This window comes from Bos indicus x Bos taurus, chromosome 7 (assembly GCF_003369695.1).
Source record: "Bos indicus x Bos taurus breed Angus x Brahman F1 hybrid chromosome 7, Bos_hybrid_MaternalHap_v2.0, whole genome shotgun sequence".
NCBI lineage: Eukaryota > Metazoa > Chordata > Mammalia > Artiodactyla > Bovidae > Bos > Bos indicus x Bos taurus.
The window spans coordinates 70,724,782-70,743,642 of NC_040082.1; the positions used below are offsets into that span (position 1 = coordinate 70,724,782).

The 18,861-nt window shown below is 41.7% G+C and overlaps 1 pseudogene; it reads left to right on the top strand.

The window, feature by feature from the left end:
- The first annotated feature begins 12,888 nt into the window (after window positions 1–12,888).
- Window positions 12,889–14,367, top strand: LOC113895493 (annotated as a pseudogene).
- The last annotated feature ends 4,494 nt before the right edge of the window (window positions 14,368–18,861 follow it).

Genomic DNA, 18,861 nt, shown 5'->3' on the forward strand with positions numbered 1-18,861 from the left:
GATTCCTGTTCATTCTCTGTTCCCAGGAGACCAGATTAGAAATCAGGTGAATCTAGTCTTTATTCTTCCTTCTCCATGAACTCTCCTGCATTCCATAGGTTTCACCTCTTTACAGCTTATTGAGAGAATTAATTTTTATATAGATTGATAAGGAGTCTGGTACCCTCAAGGAGGAGAAAGGGGTCCGGAGGAAAAAAGGACAAACTTTTTTTCTACATTTCTGCCTCTTAGTCACACAAGACATTTTTTTCTTAAACTCTGAGTTGCTATGGCAACAAACTACTTCTTCTAAGACTAACTTTCTTTTCAGTTCAGTTCAGTTCAGTCGCTCAGTCATGTCCAACTCTTTGCGACCCCATGAATTGCAGCATGCCAGGCCTCCCTGTCCATTACCAACTCCTGGAGTTCACCCAGACTCACATCCATCGAGTCAGTGATGCCATCCAGCCATCTCATCCTCTGTCGTCCCCTTCTCCTCCTGCCCGCAATCCCTCCCAGCATCAGAGTCTTTTCCAATGAGTCAACTCTTCACATGAGGTGGCCAAAGTACTGGAGTTTCAGCTTTAGCATCATTCCTTCCAAAGAAATCCCAGGGCTGATCTCCTTCAGAATGGACTGGTTGGATCTCCTTGCAGTCCAAGGGACTCTCAAGAGTCTTCTCCAACACCACAGTTCAAAAACATCAATTCTTCAGCATTCAGCCTTCTTCACAGTCCAACTCTCACATCCATACATGACCACAGGAAAAACCATAGCCTTGACTATATGAACCTTTGTTGGCAAAGTAAGGTCTCTGCTTTTGAATATGCTATCTAGGTTGGTCATAACTTTCCTTCCAAGGAGTAAGCGTCTTTTAATTTCATGGCTGCAGTCACCATCTGCAGTGATTTTGGAGCCCAAAAAAATAGTCTGACACTGTTTCCACTGTTTCCCCATCTATTTCCCATGAAGTGATGGGACCAGATGCCATGATCTTAGTTTTCTGAATGTTGAGCTTTAAGCCAACTTTTTCACTCTCCTCTTTCACTCTCATCAAGAGGCTTTTTAGTTCCTCTTCACTTTCTGTCATAAGGGTGGTGTCATCTGCATATCTGAGGTTATTGATATTTCTCCCGGCAATCTTGATTCCAGCTTGTGTTTAATCCAGTCCAGTGTTTCTCATGATGTACTCTGCATTTAAGTTAAATAACAGGGTGACAATATACAGCCTTGACGTACTCCTTTTCCTATTTGGAACCAGTCTGTTGTTCCATTCCAGTTCTAACTATTGCTTCCTGACCTGCATACAGATTTCTCAAGAGGCAGATCAGGTGGTCTGGTATTCCCATCTCTTTCAGAATTTTCCACAGTTTATTGTGATCCACACAGTCAAGGGCTTTGGCATAGTCAATAAAGCAGAAATAGATGTTTTTCTGGAACTCTCTTGCTTTTTCCATGATCCAGCAGATGTTGGCAATTTGGTCTCTGGTTCCTCTGCCTTTTCTAAAACCAGCTTGAACATCAGGAAGTTCACGGTTCACATATTGCTGAAGCCTGGCTTGGAGAGTTTTGAACATTACTTTACTAGCGTGAGATGAGTGCAGTTGTGCGGTAGTTTGAGCATTCTTTGGTATTGCCTTTCTTTGGGATTGGAATGAAAACTTTCTTTTAGCCCAGAGCTATTGATTACACAACAAAATAATTCCTCTTGCTCAATGGTATGTTTTTTCCTAAGCTTCATACTAATGATTATATAACAACAATGTATCTTGCTTGAGAACATGTTTCTCCTTCTTAAGAACCTTCTGACTAATTCTCTTATCTTAAGATGTATGTTGTGGGAGTGGATCTGGTAAGACCTTTCCAAACTTGAGACATTCTTTTGATCTATTGTTAGTAACCAACTGAGAAAACTATATAGCTCCCTCGATAAAGACTAGTGTTGGGGCAGTCTCTGCCCTCTTCTGATGTCTGTGTTAGAAGCTTTCTCTATCCCTTTTTCACTGTAATAAAACTTTTGCCATATGAAACTGTGAAGCCACGTCTCTGGTCCCATCGTGAAATTCTCTCCTTTGTAGATCACAAGTCTGACACAGTTCACCGTTAAGTTATCATTATCCCAACCTTGAGTTACTGTTTCTTTCAAATCTGAGACTGATTACCTGTGTTTACTAGGTCCCATGAACTTCCAAAATATTGACTTGTGACAGGGATATCTCCCAATATATCTAGAAAATTAGTATCCTTTCCTCAACAAGAAACCTATGTGTACACAAATTAACCAAATATAAAACACCCAGTTGGTTAAAATAATAACAACAAAAAATTCTTTATCTTTTTAACAAATGGGAAAATGGGGATAAAAACACTATGATCTCACTATAGAAAAGGAAAGGACTCATAGAGACAATTTACAGTAGAGAAAATATGTATCTAACAAACCCATAAATACACTCAGCTTCATGGATAACAAAATAAATGGAAACTAAACATATTATATCATTTCTTTTCATGTGAACACACACAATGAGATGTGTGTCTTGAGATGTGTGTCTCAAGAACTGTTGTTGCAAGAATACATTTTCAAGCATTCCTTGGACTGGGTTTTCCTCATTAATATGCAAACAGTCAAATATGCTCTGTCTTAAAGCTAAAAAGAAAGCTCATCACTTCACTGTGTATCTCTCCTCAGTTAAAAGGATATTTCTCTATTCCAGTTAATTGCAAATGTCCTTGAACTTATATTCTACTTTTACTGAAATCATTGCACCCCTTCCATTCACTCTTCTAATCCAGCTTCCATTTAACTTTCAACATTGACCCTGCATTGCAGAGTAAAATATTCCATTCTCTTTGGGCATCATAAATAAATATATTAGTTATTTAATGAGGCAATCAAACAAAAAGTCACAGTAATTTTCATGCTCCAGGTTAGGCAGGAATGGATCTCAAATGACCTCAGGTAAACATTCTTGGATTTCATTTTCTCTGACCCAGTCCTATTGCATCTATGGGCTCTCAGACTCACCTGGTAAGCAGAGACTTGACTTTGTTGGCAAAGATCTGTATAGTCAAAGCTATGGCTTTTCCAGTAGTCATGTACAGATGTGAGAGCTGGACCATAAAGAAAGCTTAGCACCAAAAAATTGATGTTTTCAAACTGTGGTGTTGGAGAAGACTTTTGAGAGTCCCTTGGGTTCCAAGGAGATCAAACCAGTTTCCTAAAGGAAATCAACCCTAAATATTCATTGGAAGGACTGATGCTAAAGCTGAAGTGCCAATACTTTGGCCACCTGATGTGAAGAACTGACTCATTGGAAGAGACCCTGATGCTAGAAAAGATTGAAGGCAGGAGGAGAAGGGGACAACAGAGAACAAGATGGTTGTTTGGCATTACCGACTCAGTGGGCATGAGTTTGAGCAAACTCTGGGAGATGGTGAAGGACAGGGAAGCCTGGTGTGCTGCAGCCCATGGGGTCTGCAAAGAGTTGCACACGACTGTGCAACTGAATAACAGCAACACACTCTTTATTAATCTCTTATATTTAAGGTTTACAAATTTTCCTTCCATATATTGTCTTTTCTCTTGCTGCTTTTATTCAAAAACGTATTAGAAGTTCTAGTCAGAGAAATAGTGCAAGGAAAAGATAAAATGTCTTTAAATTGGAAGGAAGAAGTAAAATTTTAACCAGGTATAGATGACATAATTTTATGTTTAGAAAATGCTAGATACCATTTAAAAATTGTTAAACATAAATGAAGTCAACAATGTGCAGAACAGAAAATAGGTTGCAAACCTGTTGCATTTCTATACATTAACTACAAACTATCAAAATAGAAATTAAGAAATAATCCTTTTTAAAATTACATCAAAAAAATTAAATACCTAGGAATATATTTAACTGGGGAGGCATAAGATCTCTACAATAAAAGTATAAGATATTGTTGAAAGAAATTGAAGCAGACACAAATTAATGGAAAGATATACCCTGCTCATAGCTGAAAGAATGAATACTATTTAAATATCCATATTACCCAAAGAGCAATGAGCAATATGAGATCTCTAGTCCATCTGTTTATGTCTATGTACACATTGTATTTGAGATATCACTACTTCTAAAAAGTAATATCAAAATTAAGACCACAGAAAGAGAAAAGTGTGGCCACAATATCCTTTAGACCCCAGAGAAAATTGGCTAAGACAAAATTTCTTTTGCGATTACAAGCCAGTTCTTTTTGCATGTGCAATTAAAAACAGCTAGCTTGTTAAAAACATCCCTAGGAAAAAAAAACTTAACATTAACTCTTATGATGTCCTTGAGATACACAGCCCACCTTGGCTGAAATTTAAACATCCCGCAAAAAAACAGAGGAAGTAGGTCTGGCTTACAGGTGACTGTTTTTGAATGGAAAAAGATACAGAAAGTTAAAAAAGGCTTGTGAAAAGTGGAACCTGAAGAAAGAATTTTGTCCACAGTACAAGTTTTCTTCAGATGTTGAACTTTGCCTGTGAAATCTTCCATTGTTACCTTGGCTAAGTGAATAACATTTAAATCAAACAGTCAAGGCTATGGGAGATCCAAGACAGCCACTTGGCTTTTCCCGTCCCCCTGACAAACCTCATTTTTATTTGATGGGATAAAGCCTCCCCTAATCGAGAGGTTAACACCCTCACAATAAAAAAAAATTTTTTTTACTCATGTTCAGTCCACTGTTGATATAACAAGATGAGGTCCCCTCATGTTATCAATCAATAATACCTGCCCTGACCTTGGCCATAAATAAAATTTTTCCACTATTACTCAAGCTCAATCAGAGCAACAAACAAAATTTCAACCAAGGAATAAAACCTCCCACAGTTATGGGATGGATTTATGTAGTTAACATTAGGCTGCTGCTGCTGCTGCTAAGTTGCTTCAGTTGTGTACGACTCTGTGGGACCCCGTAGATGGCAGCCCACCAGGCTCCCCATCGCTGGGATTCTCCAGGCAAGAACAATGGAGTGGGTTGCCATTTCCTTCTCCTAACATTAGGCTACAGTAATTTAAATTTAAAGGCTCTTCTATACTGGGCACAATTAAATCATATTAAGGATAATCAGTCAGTAACACTAGAAAATAGTGTGGGTGCCTTATGGACAATACCAATATATAGTTTCCCTAAGAAATAAGGATTGGTATAGAACAAACTGAGTCAGATGACTTAGGTATATACTGGGATATACTGGGCTACACCTAATGGAAGTTCTGAAGTTCTTACTTATGACTTTACTATTACTGCTAGCTACACTGTTTTGTATATTGCCTGTTTCATAAAGTGTTGCCCCTTATGTTACCAAGTGTGTGACTGAGCCACTGATAAAATGATAGTATACAATTCATATGAGATCAATGATTGTAACAGTGTGACTCTAGATATGAGAATAAACAACAAAAGGGAATATCTTCCTGGACCACAAGAGACCAATAAGGACAAGTAGTCCAGAGAATTTTGAATACTCTTTTATGGCCTAGTCTAAAGCAATGGCACCCCACTCCAGTACTCTTGCCTGGAAAATCCTATGGACCGAGGAGCCTGGTAGGCTGCAGTCCATGGGGTCGCTAAGAGTCAGACACACCTGAGTGACTTCACTTTCACTTTTCACTTTCCTGCATTGGAGAAGGAAATGGCAACCCACTCCAGTGTTCTTGCCTGGAGAATCCCAGGGATGGGGGAGCCCATGGGCTGCCGTCTATGGGGTCACACAGAGTCGGACACGACTGAAGTGACTTAGCAGCAGCAGCAGCTAGTAACAGCACATTGAGTGGCCTGTCAATGAAATCTTCACAAGATCTGGGAATGACCATTCCTGGCACCATGGGACAAAATGGTCATGTAATGCCCCCAAACCAAGGTCAGATTCATGACCTTGAAGGGGCTCTGATAATTAGAAATTGGCACTTGCCAATATATTTCAGTTCGGTTCAGTTCAGTCACTCAGTCGTGTCCGACTCTTTGCGACCCCATGAATTGCAGCACGCCAGGGCTCCCTGTCCATCACCAACTCCTGGAGTTCACTGAGACTCACGTCCATCGAGTCAGTGATGCCATCCAGCCATCTCATCCTCTGTCATCCCCTTCTCCTCCTGCCCCCAATCCCTCCCAGCATCAGAGTCTTTTCCAATGAGTCAACTCTTCATGTGAGGTGGCCAAAGTACTGGAGTTTCAGCTTTAGCATCATTCCTTCCAAAGAAATCCCAGGGCTGATCTCCTTCAGAATGGACTGGTTGGATCTCCTTGCAGTCCAAGGGACTCTCAAGAGTCTTCTCCAACACCACAGTTCAAAAGCATCAATTCTTCAGCATTCAGCCTTCTTCACAGTCCAACTCTCACATCCATACATGATCACTGGAAAAACCATAGCCTTGACTAGACAGACCTTTGTTGGCAAAGTAATGTCTCTGCTTTTGAATATGCTATCTAGGTTGGTCATAACTTTCCTTCCAAAGAGTAAGCGTCTTTTAATTTCATGGCTGCAGTCACCATCTGTAGTGATTTTGGAGCCCAAAAAAATAAAGTCTGACACTGTTTCCAGTGTTTCCCCATCTATTTCCCATGAAGTGATGGGACCAGATGCCATGATCTTTGTTTCCTGAATGTTGAGCTTTAAGCCAACTTTTTCACTCTCCACTTTCACTTTCATCAAGAGGCTTTTGAGTTCCTCTTCACTTTCTGCCATAAGGGTGGTGTCATCTACATATCTGTGGTAATTGATATTTCTCCCAGCAATCTTGATTCCAGCTTGTGTTTCTTCCAGTCCAGCGTTTCTCATGATGTACTCTACATATAAGTTAAATAAGCAGGGTGACAATATACAGCCTTGACGTACTCCTTTTCACTCTCTTCTTTGACCTTCATCAAGAAGTTTAAATCATGGCCACTGAAGCTGCTCACCTTCAACACTCTCTGAAAGGAATTCGGGGTGGAAATTAGGAATGAGGCACTCTGTGCTCTGGAAAAAACTGCCTGAAGGGGACTTCAGATAGTTAGACACTTTCAGGAGATTTTTATGAGCCCTGATTCTTGCATCTTCTCGTACCTAGAGAAACACTAACATTATTGACAGGGACAGTTGCTTTGGCTATTAAGGAAAAATTACAGTTAAAGTCAAAATAGAGTAGCTATGAAAATAAGTAGGTGACACTGTGGTGTGATTTCAGACAAGTCCTTGTATTGTTAAGAACTTGAGTTTTCTGAGCTGTGTCAAACTTAAGATGCCATCAGACATTCTAAAAACAAAATCTGCCATCAGCAGGTGACTACAACCTTATTTTTTAAAGGTCTTTTCTTTTAACTGTTATATATTTTGACAATGAAATTACTCTGGATCATATGTTGGGAGAAAAAATGCATAATGACCAATAGCCACATGAAGGGTTAAGACCTACTTAGACAAACCTAGATAACTGGCTACCTGGCTACAAGTCTCCTCCAAGTGTTAAACCTAAATTAAGATTCAGGCTTAAATCTTAGGCTTAACTTTTTCTATTTTGTCTATTAGTGTTCAGGTTGCAATTCCTTCAATTACTTCTGAGTCCATTCCTATGGAGAGGATGACCCAAGCACTGACCCTGCCTGGACCACAATCAAAATTGTCACCAAACATAACTTGGTTCTTATTCTCTCTTTGACCCCTAGTTACAATAACTCTTTCACTGATTTATAACCTCTGTTTTTTTTTTTTTTTAATATCTGTTAAGTTTTATCTTCCTCAGATGACAACAGATTTACATCAAGATAATTATGATGCAGAAAGAAAACCCATGCCCCCAAAAGATTACAGCTATTCCTCTGAACAGATCCTGCACGAATAACCACAAAAGTCACCCTGGGGCCCCTTAATAAAACAAGGTGAAAGCTCTGTGACCCTAACTAAGTAGAGTCTACGAGCAGAAGACTGTCCATCTGTCCTTCATAACCTCAATTAAAATTTCTTGGGGTTCACGTCTCTCAAGGAATACTTGAAGTAGGAGATAGATGGGCCACTGGGCTGAATAGCTGGTGATTGTCAAACAAAGAAAAACTGAAGTTTTGTCCTCAGCCAGGTAAGAACAGCACCCAGTTCCCTTCCTCCATTGATATGGAGGGAGTACACTGACAGCGGGGAATTTGTTGCAGTGAAAAGGGAAAAAGAGGAGGGAGTTTTTCCCTTTCCTGAGAACAAAGAAGATAAAGAGAATGGTAAGCATGCCTGAACATTCCTAGTTTTTTACTTACCTACTCCTAACTCTGAAAGTCTGTAACATAAGCTTGCTTTTCTGCCCCTTAACTCTGCAGGAGCTACAATTCACATTTTTCCCTTTGCTGCTGCTAAGTCACGTCAGTCATGTCCGATTCTGTGTGACCCCATAGACGGCAGCCCACCAGGCTCCCCCGTCCCTGGGATTCTCCAGACAAGAACACTGGAGTGGGTTGCCATTTCCTTCTCCAATGCATGAAAGTGAAAAGTGAAAGTGAAGTCGCTCAGTCGTGTCCGACTCCCAGCGACCCCATGGACTGCAGCCTACCAGGCTCCTCAGCCCATGGGATTTTCCAGGCAAGAGTACTGGAGTGGGGTGCTCTAGCTAAATACATCCCCTATCTGGTGTTTACAACACCCTTCCCCTTGTAGTTACATATCAGAAATAAGGCCTCAAAGCTACCAAATGGCCACACTCAATTACTCGGTTACTGACGCCAGTTTATGACTGTCTTTGAAACAATGCAAGAGGAAGAAATCAAGATCCTATCACCTTTATTCCCCATCACAGACTCCCTACTGCAAGCTCTTGCCTTATATAAGCCCTTAGACTCCTCATGAAGGCGGGGATAGGGAGCCACAGTTCTTGAGGCAAGAGCCTACTGTGTTCCCCTCTCTGCCAGCTGAGAATTAAAACCACCTTTCTGTTTCCTCCAAACTTTGTCTCCATATTTTTTCATTCGGCTTCAGTAGTCAGAGAAGGTCAAGATTTTGGCCAGCAACAATTTCTGAAGAAGGAATTTGGAAAATCCTTAAGCTAACTGACAAAATTCAAAAGAGATAGAGTCTTAGAGCTGCTCTTGTTACCTGGACTTTGGGTTCAGCTTTTGTTTCTAGTGTAGAAAAGAGTGAGCATTTTAATTACAGGAGATTTGATGGAAGAAAATAAACCTGACAAATAGTGGGAAGATTTGGCTAGGAGGAGCCCCTGTGTGGAAAATCCACCCAGTACAGTCTTAGAGCCTGGCATGGGGACCCCTACTCTGGACCCAATGCTTTGAGGGCCCTCTTTGGTCCTCATCCAACTGCTCCTGTCTCTACTAGGTGAGAAGCTCTTGGGGTCCATGGTGCTTGTCATCTTGATCCCTGGCTCCTTCTCCCTTAGATCTCATACCTAGGTCCCCTGTACCATGAATCCCTACCCGAATGGCACTGATCTTGCTTCCTGAGTCTGCAAGAGCTATTCCTAGATGTTATCCTCTGAAGTGCAGCGGAGCCAAAAGACGGAGACGTTGAATGAAAGAGTACGCTGTTTGCACTGGTGGATGGTGGAGACTGCACCTAGATGTGCAGTCTAGGAATGTGAGTGAACTGGAGAAGTCTCTCATACAGGAGAGTGTGTCTAGGTAGAGACAGCACAAGCTGGAATCAAGACTGCTGGGAGAAATATCAATAACCTCTGATATGCAGATGACACCACTCTTACGGCAGAAAGCAAAGAGGAACTAAAGAGACTCTTGATGAAGGTGAAAGAGGAGAGTGAAAAAGCTGGCTTGAAACTCAACATTCAGAAAACGAAGATCATGGCATCCAGTCCCATCATTTCAAGACAAATAGATGGGGAAAGAATGGCAACAGTAACAGACTTTATTTCTTGGGCCCCAAAATCACTGTGGATGGTGACTATGTTGTTGACTCCAGGCTCACTCTACTCACAGCAACACAGGCCAGTGAATCAAAGAGACGAGGTGTTGAGGCAAGGAAAATGACTTTAATCAGGAAGCTAGCAGACTGAGAAGATGGCAGGTTAGTGCCTCAAAATAACCATCTTATCGGGTCTGGATGCCAGGTTCTTTTATGCCAGAGAGAAAGCAGCAATGAGGAACTAAAGTCAAAAGGCAGAAGAGAGAGGAAGAGGCAGTGGGGAAGTAAAGTGAAAGGGTCTTCAGTCTTCCAAAACATCTCTAAGAGAATGGCCAGCCTTTGGAAGGGGTATATTAATCTCTCCTGTTTCCAGGTGGGCAGGGACAAACTATCTCTCCATGAGCTGAACAAAGGCATTTTACTTTACAGTCAAGCAGAAAAGTAGAGTCCTCCAAACAAGCCACTGAGTATGATTATAGTAACAAGAGCGATGAAAAGCAAGTCAAAGGAACAGTTTGCAACAGAGTCAGAACTGGCTTCCTCCCTGCAACAATTTTAGCCATGAAATTGAAAGACTTGCTCCTTGGAAGAAAAGCAATGACAAACCTAGACAGTGTATTAAAAAGCAGAGACATTACTTTGCTGACAAAGGTCCATTTAGTCAAAGCTATGGTTTTTCCAGTAGTCGTGTACAGATGTGAGAGCTGGACCTTTTTTATAGGCTGAGTGTCAAAGAATTGATGCCTTCAAACTGTGGTGCTGGAGAAGACTCTTGAGAGTCCCTTGGACTGCAAGGAGATCAAACCCGTCAATCCTAAAGGAAATCAATCCTGAATATGCATTGGAAGGACTGATGCTGAAGCTGAAGCTCTAATACTTTGCCCATCTGGTGAGAGCTGACTCACTGGAAAAGACCTTGATGCTGGGAAAGACTGAAGGCAGAAGGAGAAGGGGATGACAGAGGATGAGATGGTTGGATGGCATTAGTAACTCAGTAGATAGGTTTGAACAAACTCCAGGAGATGGTAAAGGACAGGGAACACTGGCATGCTTCAATCCATGGGGTGGCAAAGAGTCAGACATGACTGAGTAATTGAACAAGAAAAGAAACACCAGAGTAAACAACAAGAGATGCCAGGCAGGCAGTGGATGGGGTCTTCACATGTTCTCTTCCCAATCTTGGGAACCAGAACCCCTAGGTTTGGAGGAAAAACTGAAGATGTGCAGGGAGGGACTTCTCAAGACCCTTAAGTCTACAAGCTCAGAACTTGGAGACCTGGTCCTGCAACCTGAAGGCATCTGGTATCGTTTGCATTGGGCAGACAGCCAAGCTAGATCTTGGGACCAAGAAGTGTCTGGAGCACTTAGAAACACATTGCTTGAGCTCTCCCAGAGAGCTGAGGCTGATAGAGCTAGAAGTGGCCCAACACTGAAGTCCCCAGGTGTCTGGGAGGGAGGCCCCCTGCAGGGTCCAGCCAATCTGGATAATTTCTCACATAAGCTGAACGCTTTAACTCCTCTGCTTTCTTAGACCTGGTTGCTTTATTACATCACCATGCTCGGCCCACACGTTCCCAGTCCAGACCAGAAGGCTCTCTGGGACTGCGCTTCCCAGCCCTCTTAGAGTATCCCATGAGCTCCATGGTCCAGTCCAGCAGTCTTCAGTAGTGAACTGGAGCACCCTAATTGGCTTCATCACCAGGAGCCCTGAGCTCTGCTTTGCTACCCCAGAGCTCCTACCCTCTACCTCTATGCTGTGTGCCAAGTGGCCTTAGTCATGTCCAGCTCTTTGCAACCTTGTTGACTATACCTTGCCAGGCTCCTCTGTCCATGGGATTCTCCAGGCAAGAGTACTGGAGTGGGTTACCATGCCCTCCTCCAGGGGATCTTCCCCACCCAGGGACAGAACCCAAGTCTCTTATGTCTCCTGCATTGGCAGGCGGGTTTTTTTTTTTTTCCACTAGCGCCAGCTGGGAAGCCCATTTCAGGCTCATGTCATTTGGCTTTCTGAACTTGTATTTGAAGCCTGCTAGGAATGAATCTTCCTGAAAAGCCAGGAATTTAGATTTCCCAATGAAAAGACAAATTCATGATGTCTTTACCCTCAACTGGCTTCTTTTCCCCTTTGGTTGATGGGGATAAGGGAGGGGATGTTGCTGCTTGAAAAACAGTTTTTGTTCCTTTTCTTTTCTATTTTTTTTTTTTAACCCTAACTGGGGCAAAGATTGCAATCTTCTGCCAGGAAGATTACAGTCTTCCCAGGAAGGAAGGACAGAGGAATGTGAAGAGTTGAGGTATGCCTTGTCTTGCCTCCTGGGCTTTCTAAGACCAGCAGGGACACTGAGATGACTTGTTAACCTGGCCAGCCTCAGCCCCTCAGTTCAGTCTCTGTACTCAGAGAGGCTGAGGGTGGAGGGGGTCAGTGGTGCAGAAATACCCTCTGCCTTCCTTCCCTGGCTCCTCTTCTCTCTCTTGTAGTGTGTTAGTGGGTGGGGCAGTGGGCGGGAGGCTGAGAGGCCTAGGGAAGGCAGGGAGGAAGAGCAGAGAACTTGACCATCAGTCTGCCAGCTCACCCTGTCCACTGAAAAAATATAAGGGGCCGAAAAGTTGAGAGGTTTATTCAGTGGGAATCCTGAGGACTTCAAGCCCAAGACACAGCAACTCAGGTGACCTGGAGAGAAATGTTTCTCTGTTGGGGGCGGTTGCGGAGGGGAGGGTGGGTATGGTGGGAGGAAAGGAGCCAGGTTATATAGAAGTTTGCAACAAGGGGCAGGTAATCTGAATATTAAAAGATTAATTAAGAAAAACTATAACCAGGAAGGGTTTTGAATTCATCCTGGATTTGCTTCTGTGATTTTATCCCTTATCTTGTTGCTTTTGTTATTATAGGCATACAAAATGGCCTGCCTCAGGGAGATAGCCTGACCCTGCCTACCTGGGGCCTCTGAGGTGACTCTGTGGTAAAGAATCCACCTACCAGCTTTTTCGCAACGGGTTTGCCACCAGGACACAGGTGTTGTAAAAACCACCATTAAACCTAAGAGAAAATGGGAAAGGAAAAGACCCACATCAATATGATTGTCATTGGACAAGTAGATTCAGGGAAGTCTACCACGACTGGCCATCTGATCTACAAATGTGGCTGGATCGACAAGAGAACAATTGAAACATTCGAGAAGGAGGCTGCTGAGTTGGGAAAGGGTTCTTCAAGTATGCCTGGGTCTTGGAGAAACTGTAAGCTGAACATGAGAGTGGTATCACCACTGATACTCCCTGTGGAAATTTGAGACTGGCAAGTACCATGTTACCATCTTTGATGCCCCGGGACACAGAGACTTCATCAAAAACATGATTACAGGCACATCCCAGGCTGACTGTGCTGTCCTGATTGTTGCTGCTGGTGTTGGTGAATTTGAAGCCAGCATCTCCAAGAATGAGCAGACCCGTGAGCATGCCCTTCTGGCTTACACCCTGGGTGTGAAACAACTAATTGTTGGAGTTAATAAAATGGATTCCACGGAGCCAGAAGAGATACAAAGAAATTGTTAAGGAAGTCAGCACCTACATTAAGAAAATTGGCTACAACTCTGACACAATAACATTTGTGCCAATTTCTGGCTGGAATGGTGATAACATGCTGCAGCCAAGTGCTAACATGCCGTGGTTCAAGGGATGGAAATTTACCTGTAAGGACAGCAATGCCAGTGGAAGCACCCTGCTTGAAGCTCTGGATTGCATCCTGCCACCAACTCACCCAACTGACAAACCCTTGCGTTTGCCCCTCCAGGATGTCTATAAAATTGGTGGTATTGGTACTGTCCCTGTGGGTCGAATGGAGACTGGTGTTCTCAAACCTGGCATGGTGGTCACCTATGCTCCAGTCAGTGTAACAACTGAAGTGAAGTCTGTAGAAATGCACCATGAAGCACTGAGTGAAGCCCTTCCTGGGGACAATGTGGGCTTCAATGTCAAGAACGAGTCTGTCAAAGATGTTCGTCGTGACAATGTGGCTGGTGATAGTAAAAAGGACCCACCAATGGAAGCAGCTGGCTTCACAGCTCAGGTGATTGTTTTGAACCATCCAGGCCAAATCAGTGCTGGATATGCACCTGTGCTGGATTGTCACCCAGCTCAGATTGCTTGCAAGTTTGCTGAGCTGAAGGAGAAGATTGATCGTCACTCTGGGAAAAAGCTGGAAGGTGGCCCTAAATTCTTGAAATCTGGTATTGCTGCCATTGTTGATATGGTTCCTGGAAAGCCCATGTGTGTCAAGACCTTCTCTAACTATCCTCTCAAGGGCTGTTTTGCTGTGCTTGACATGAGAGATGGTCGCTGTGGGTGTCATCAAAGCAGTGGACAAGAAGGTAGGTGGAGCTGGCAAAGTCACCAAGTCTGTCCAGAAAGCTCAGAAGGTTAAATGAGTATTATCCCCAATACCTGCCACCCCAGTCTTAATCAATGGTGAAAGAACAGTCTCATAACTGTTTGTCTCAATTGGCCATTTAAGTTTAATAGTAAAAGACTGGTTAATTACAACAATGCATCTTCCTTCAGAAGGAAAGGAGAATGTTTTGTGGACCGTATGTTTTGTGTGTGGCAATTTAAGTTAAGTTATTGGTTTTTAAAATCAGTACTTTCTAAAGAAAACAACTTGACCAAAAATATGTCACAGAATTTGAGACCCATTAAAAAAAAGTTTAATGAGAAAAAAGAAAAATCCACCTGCCAATGCAGGAGACACAGGAGATATGGGTTCAGTCCCTGGGTTGGGAAGATCCCCTGGAGAAGGAAATGGCAACCCACTCCAGCATTCTTGCCTGGAAAATCCCATGGACAGAGGAGTCTGGCAGGCTGCAGTCCATGGGGTCTCAAAGAGTCAGACGCAACTGAGCATGCCTGTTCAACTCAGCCCACCAATGAAGGAAGTGAAACTAACATATCCCCCTTCTGAGGCTTGCAGCTGTAGAAGATACTTGCAAGAACTGAATGGTCTTTATTTTGTTTTCTCACCTCCTGTATCTCCGATCCATAAAAGAACCTGGCATCCAGGCCCCAACATGATGGGTTTTTTTGAGCTTAATTTTGAGCCACTAGCCTGCCATCTTCTCAGTCAACCAGTTCCCAGAATAAAGTGCCTTCTTTATCTCAACATCTTGTCCCTTGGATTTATTGGTATATCCTGGGGCAAGCAGAGCAAACTTGGACTCATTAACAAAACCAAATCTCTCGTGTTAAGGAATTTAGCACTCTGATGCTGAAGCTGAAGCTCCAATACTTTGGCTACATGATGCAAAGTGCCGACTTATTAGGAAAGACCCTGATGCTGGGAAAGATTGAGGGCGGGTAGATAAGGGGACGACAGAGGACGAGATGTTTGGATGGCATCACCAATTCAATGGATGTGAGTTTGAGTAAGCTCCGGGAGATGGTGAAGGACAGAGAAGCCTGGCATGCTGCAGTCGCAAAGAGTTGGACACAACTAAACGACTGAACAATGTATAGGAAGATGAAAGTGTCCAGGCTTACTGAAATCATTTCTTTCATATGTATCTCAGCTATCTGGAACCAAAGCCTGCTTTTTGACTGTTCCCATCCTTAATTCCTCATTTACCATAAGGGGTAGTGGATGTGGCAGTTGGCTGCCTCCTGTGCTTTCTCACACCCTACCCCAGGTCCTCAGCCCTGGCTGATGGCTGTCAGATAGCTGGTATTGTTTCACCTGGGCTCAGAAGTTTACATTTGGAAGTCTGGAATCCCTGATGGCTGTGGCATGGCTTGTTTATTGGTATAGCAGAAAATATTTCATTTCACAAAAATATTTCATTTCACAACCAGCAGGAGGCGAAAGGTGAGGGGGGGACCCCAGGTACATGCCAATGCTTGTATGATCCTGGAAAGCTACCGAGAGAACCGACTCTGGAGTATAGAACCAAGAATAGATTTTAAAACCTTCAGTTCAGTTCAGTTCAGTTCAGTTGCTCAGTCGTGTCTGACCCTGTGACCCCATGGACTGCAGCACACCAGGCTTCTCTGTCCACCATCAATTCCCGGAGCTTGCTCAAACTCATGTCCATCAAGTCAGTGATGCCATCCAACTATCTCATCCTCTGTCAGCCCCTTAACCTCCCACCTTCAATCTTTCCCAGCATCAGGGTCTTTTCAAATGAGTCAGTTCTTTGCATCAGGTGGCCAAAGTATTGGACTTTCAGCTTCAGCATCAGTCCTTCCAATGAATATTCAGGACTGATTTCCTTTAGGATGGACTGGTTGGATCTCCAAGGGACTCTCAAGAGTCTTCTCCAACATCACAGTTCAAAAGCATCAGTTCTTCGGCGCTCAGCTTTCTTTATAGTCCAACTCTCACATCCATACGTGACCACTGGAAAAAACCATAGCTTTGACCAGATGGACCTTTGTCAGTAAAGTAAGGTCTCTGCTTTTTGGTATGCTCTTCTTCCAAGGAGCAAGCATCTTTTAATTTCATGGCTGCAGTCACAATCTGCGGTGATTTTGGAGTCCAAGAAAATAAAGTCTGTCACTGTTTCCATTGTTTCCCCATTTATTTTCCGTGAAGTAATGGGACCAGGTGCTATGATCTTAGTTTTTTGAATGTTGTCTTATAGACATATGCATAAATCCCATTCCCTAGAGGGTCAGTTGACTTCCCTCCTCAACCAGGAGACAATTTTGCCTCCATTTACACATTGATTTCACTATTTCTTATCTATAAATATGTTTGTTCTTTGTCCTATGAATTGGCTTTGACATCTTTATCATTCTTTTTTTTTTTTTTTACTATTATTTGATCACAATTTATTTTAAAGTCATGAAAAGCCAGCAACAGTCAGGCTGGACAAATACTTAATTGTATCCATGTTTCCATGGGGGTGGGGATGCACATCTTTATCATTCTTTGCCTTATTAACAATGAGTTAAATACAATTTTCATATCTATGAAAGTCATGATTTTACCTTTTTCTGAGAATTATCTTTTAATAAGACAACTGCAGTGACATTTGTGGTGGTAAAACAAAACAAAGTATCAAATCAACTGTGAGTCTCAAATGACAGGTGAATGGTTAAGTGGCTCATAAAACTGCCAGTTAATGGAATGAAAACAGTAAAATCTATGTGATCCACTTGAAAGATGTTTTTATGTCTATATCCACTTATGGTAGGATCTCATTTTTATTTTTAAAAAGGAAAAAATTAGTGTGTGCATACCTATATATTTTTCTATGAGTAAATTAAATTTTGGACAGATACACACTACTAATGTTGTTTATCTCATGTTGAGTTGAGTTTGCTTAACATGAAGTTTTGTGATTAATCCAGTTAATATATATAAATATATATTCAAGGTAATATATATTCACATATATAATATATGTCATATATATATATATAAATCTTTTGAGTTGACTGTTACAACCAGCATACTTAACTTTTGTAAGTTATAAAACTCCTATTAAGATTTTTTTATCGTATATGGAATCCAGAAAAATGGTACTGATGAAACTATTTGCAGGGCAAGAATAGAGACTCAGACATAGAGAACAGACTTACAGACACAGATAGGGAAAGAGAGTGGGACAAATTGAGAGACTAGCTTTGAAATATATAAATTACCATACGTAAAATAGATAGGTGATGGGAAGTTGCTGTATAACACAGGGAGATCAATCTGAGTCTGTGACAAACTAGAGGGGTGTGGTGGGGTAGGAGGTGGGAGGGAGGTTTAAGAGGGAAGGAACATATGCATACCTATGGCTGGTTCACGTTGATGTCTGGCAGAGCCCAACACAACATTTTAAAGCAATTATCCTTCAGTTAAAAATAAATAAGTAAATAAAAAGATTTGTTTTATGAAAAAATATCCAGAAGTTTCCTGAGGAACATAAGAAAAGGCTGGGAAAAAATGACCAGAGTCACCTTGTATTTGAATAAGGAAATTTAACATTTTAGAGATATCAATAATCCTTACAATGTTTGATAATTAAGACTCTATGTAACTGATACCAGAATAGAGAAGCTACTTGGTGGAAAAGAATTAGGCATCTACAACTGTCCCATATGAGAACTTAGTATGTGGGGAAATGTTTTTGCAAACCAGTGTTAAACTGTTAAATAAATTATTTGGGGAAAAACCAGTTAGCTGATTGAGGGGAAATTAGATGACTATTTTACTGCACAAACTAAAATAAATTTAAGATGATTCAAGGCATAATATTTTGATCCAGATAATGAGGAAAATATGGGTGAATCCAGAAAAAAGAAGGGGCGATCCCTCACCTGTGGTTCCTGAAACACTAATAAAAGATGACTAGATCAATACACAATTATACAAATAACTCAGAGAAGCAAGGCAGAAGAGAAAAAAAAGTAAATTGTCAATAAACATGAAACTATCTTCAACTTTCACTAGCAATTGATTAATGAAAACTGAAAAAACTAACCAGCAAGGAAACATCACTCTCAGGGAATACATTTTCCAAAATGATCAATGTCAATCATTTTTGATACTGATACTGATATTTTGAGAGGCATGCAAACCAGTATTATCTTTCTGGAAGGCAGTCTGGCCCAAGGGGATAATTACATGGAAATGGAATTGTCCCTCACAGAGGTTTTGACATTTTTTATGTAATATCAATACATATAAAAAACTGTAAACAAAATCCCTAGAGGCTTGTTTACTCAGAATTCTTCTATGGACCTACCAGTAAGTGAGGTAGGCCTACATTTAAATAAGTTATGAGTAAAATAAGTACCTTATAAGCAATAAGGTATATAAATGACATCACAAACTATACCACACCATGTTTCTGTTGGGAGAGCTCAGACTGAGGTACTTCACCGGGAATGACCTCTTATGAGCCACAAGACTCATGGTTTGCGAATGGAAAAGTTTTCCTTTAACCAAACTGTTCCTTCTCTGAAACTGAGCCTCTCTAAAACTGAGTTCCTTTTTGTGAGTTTGTGATTAATCTCTCTATTCAAAACTGTATTCACTTTTATTC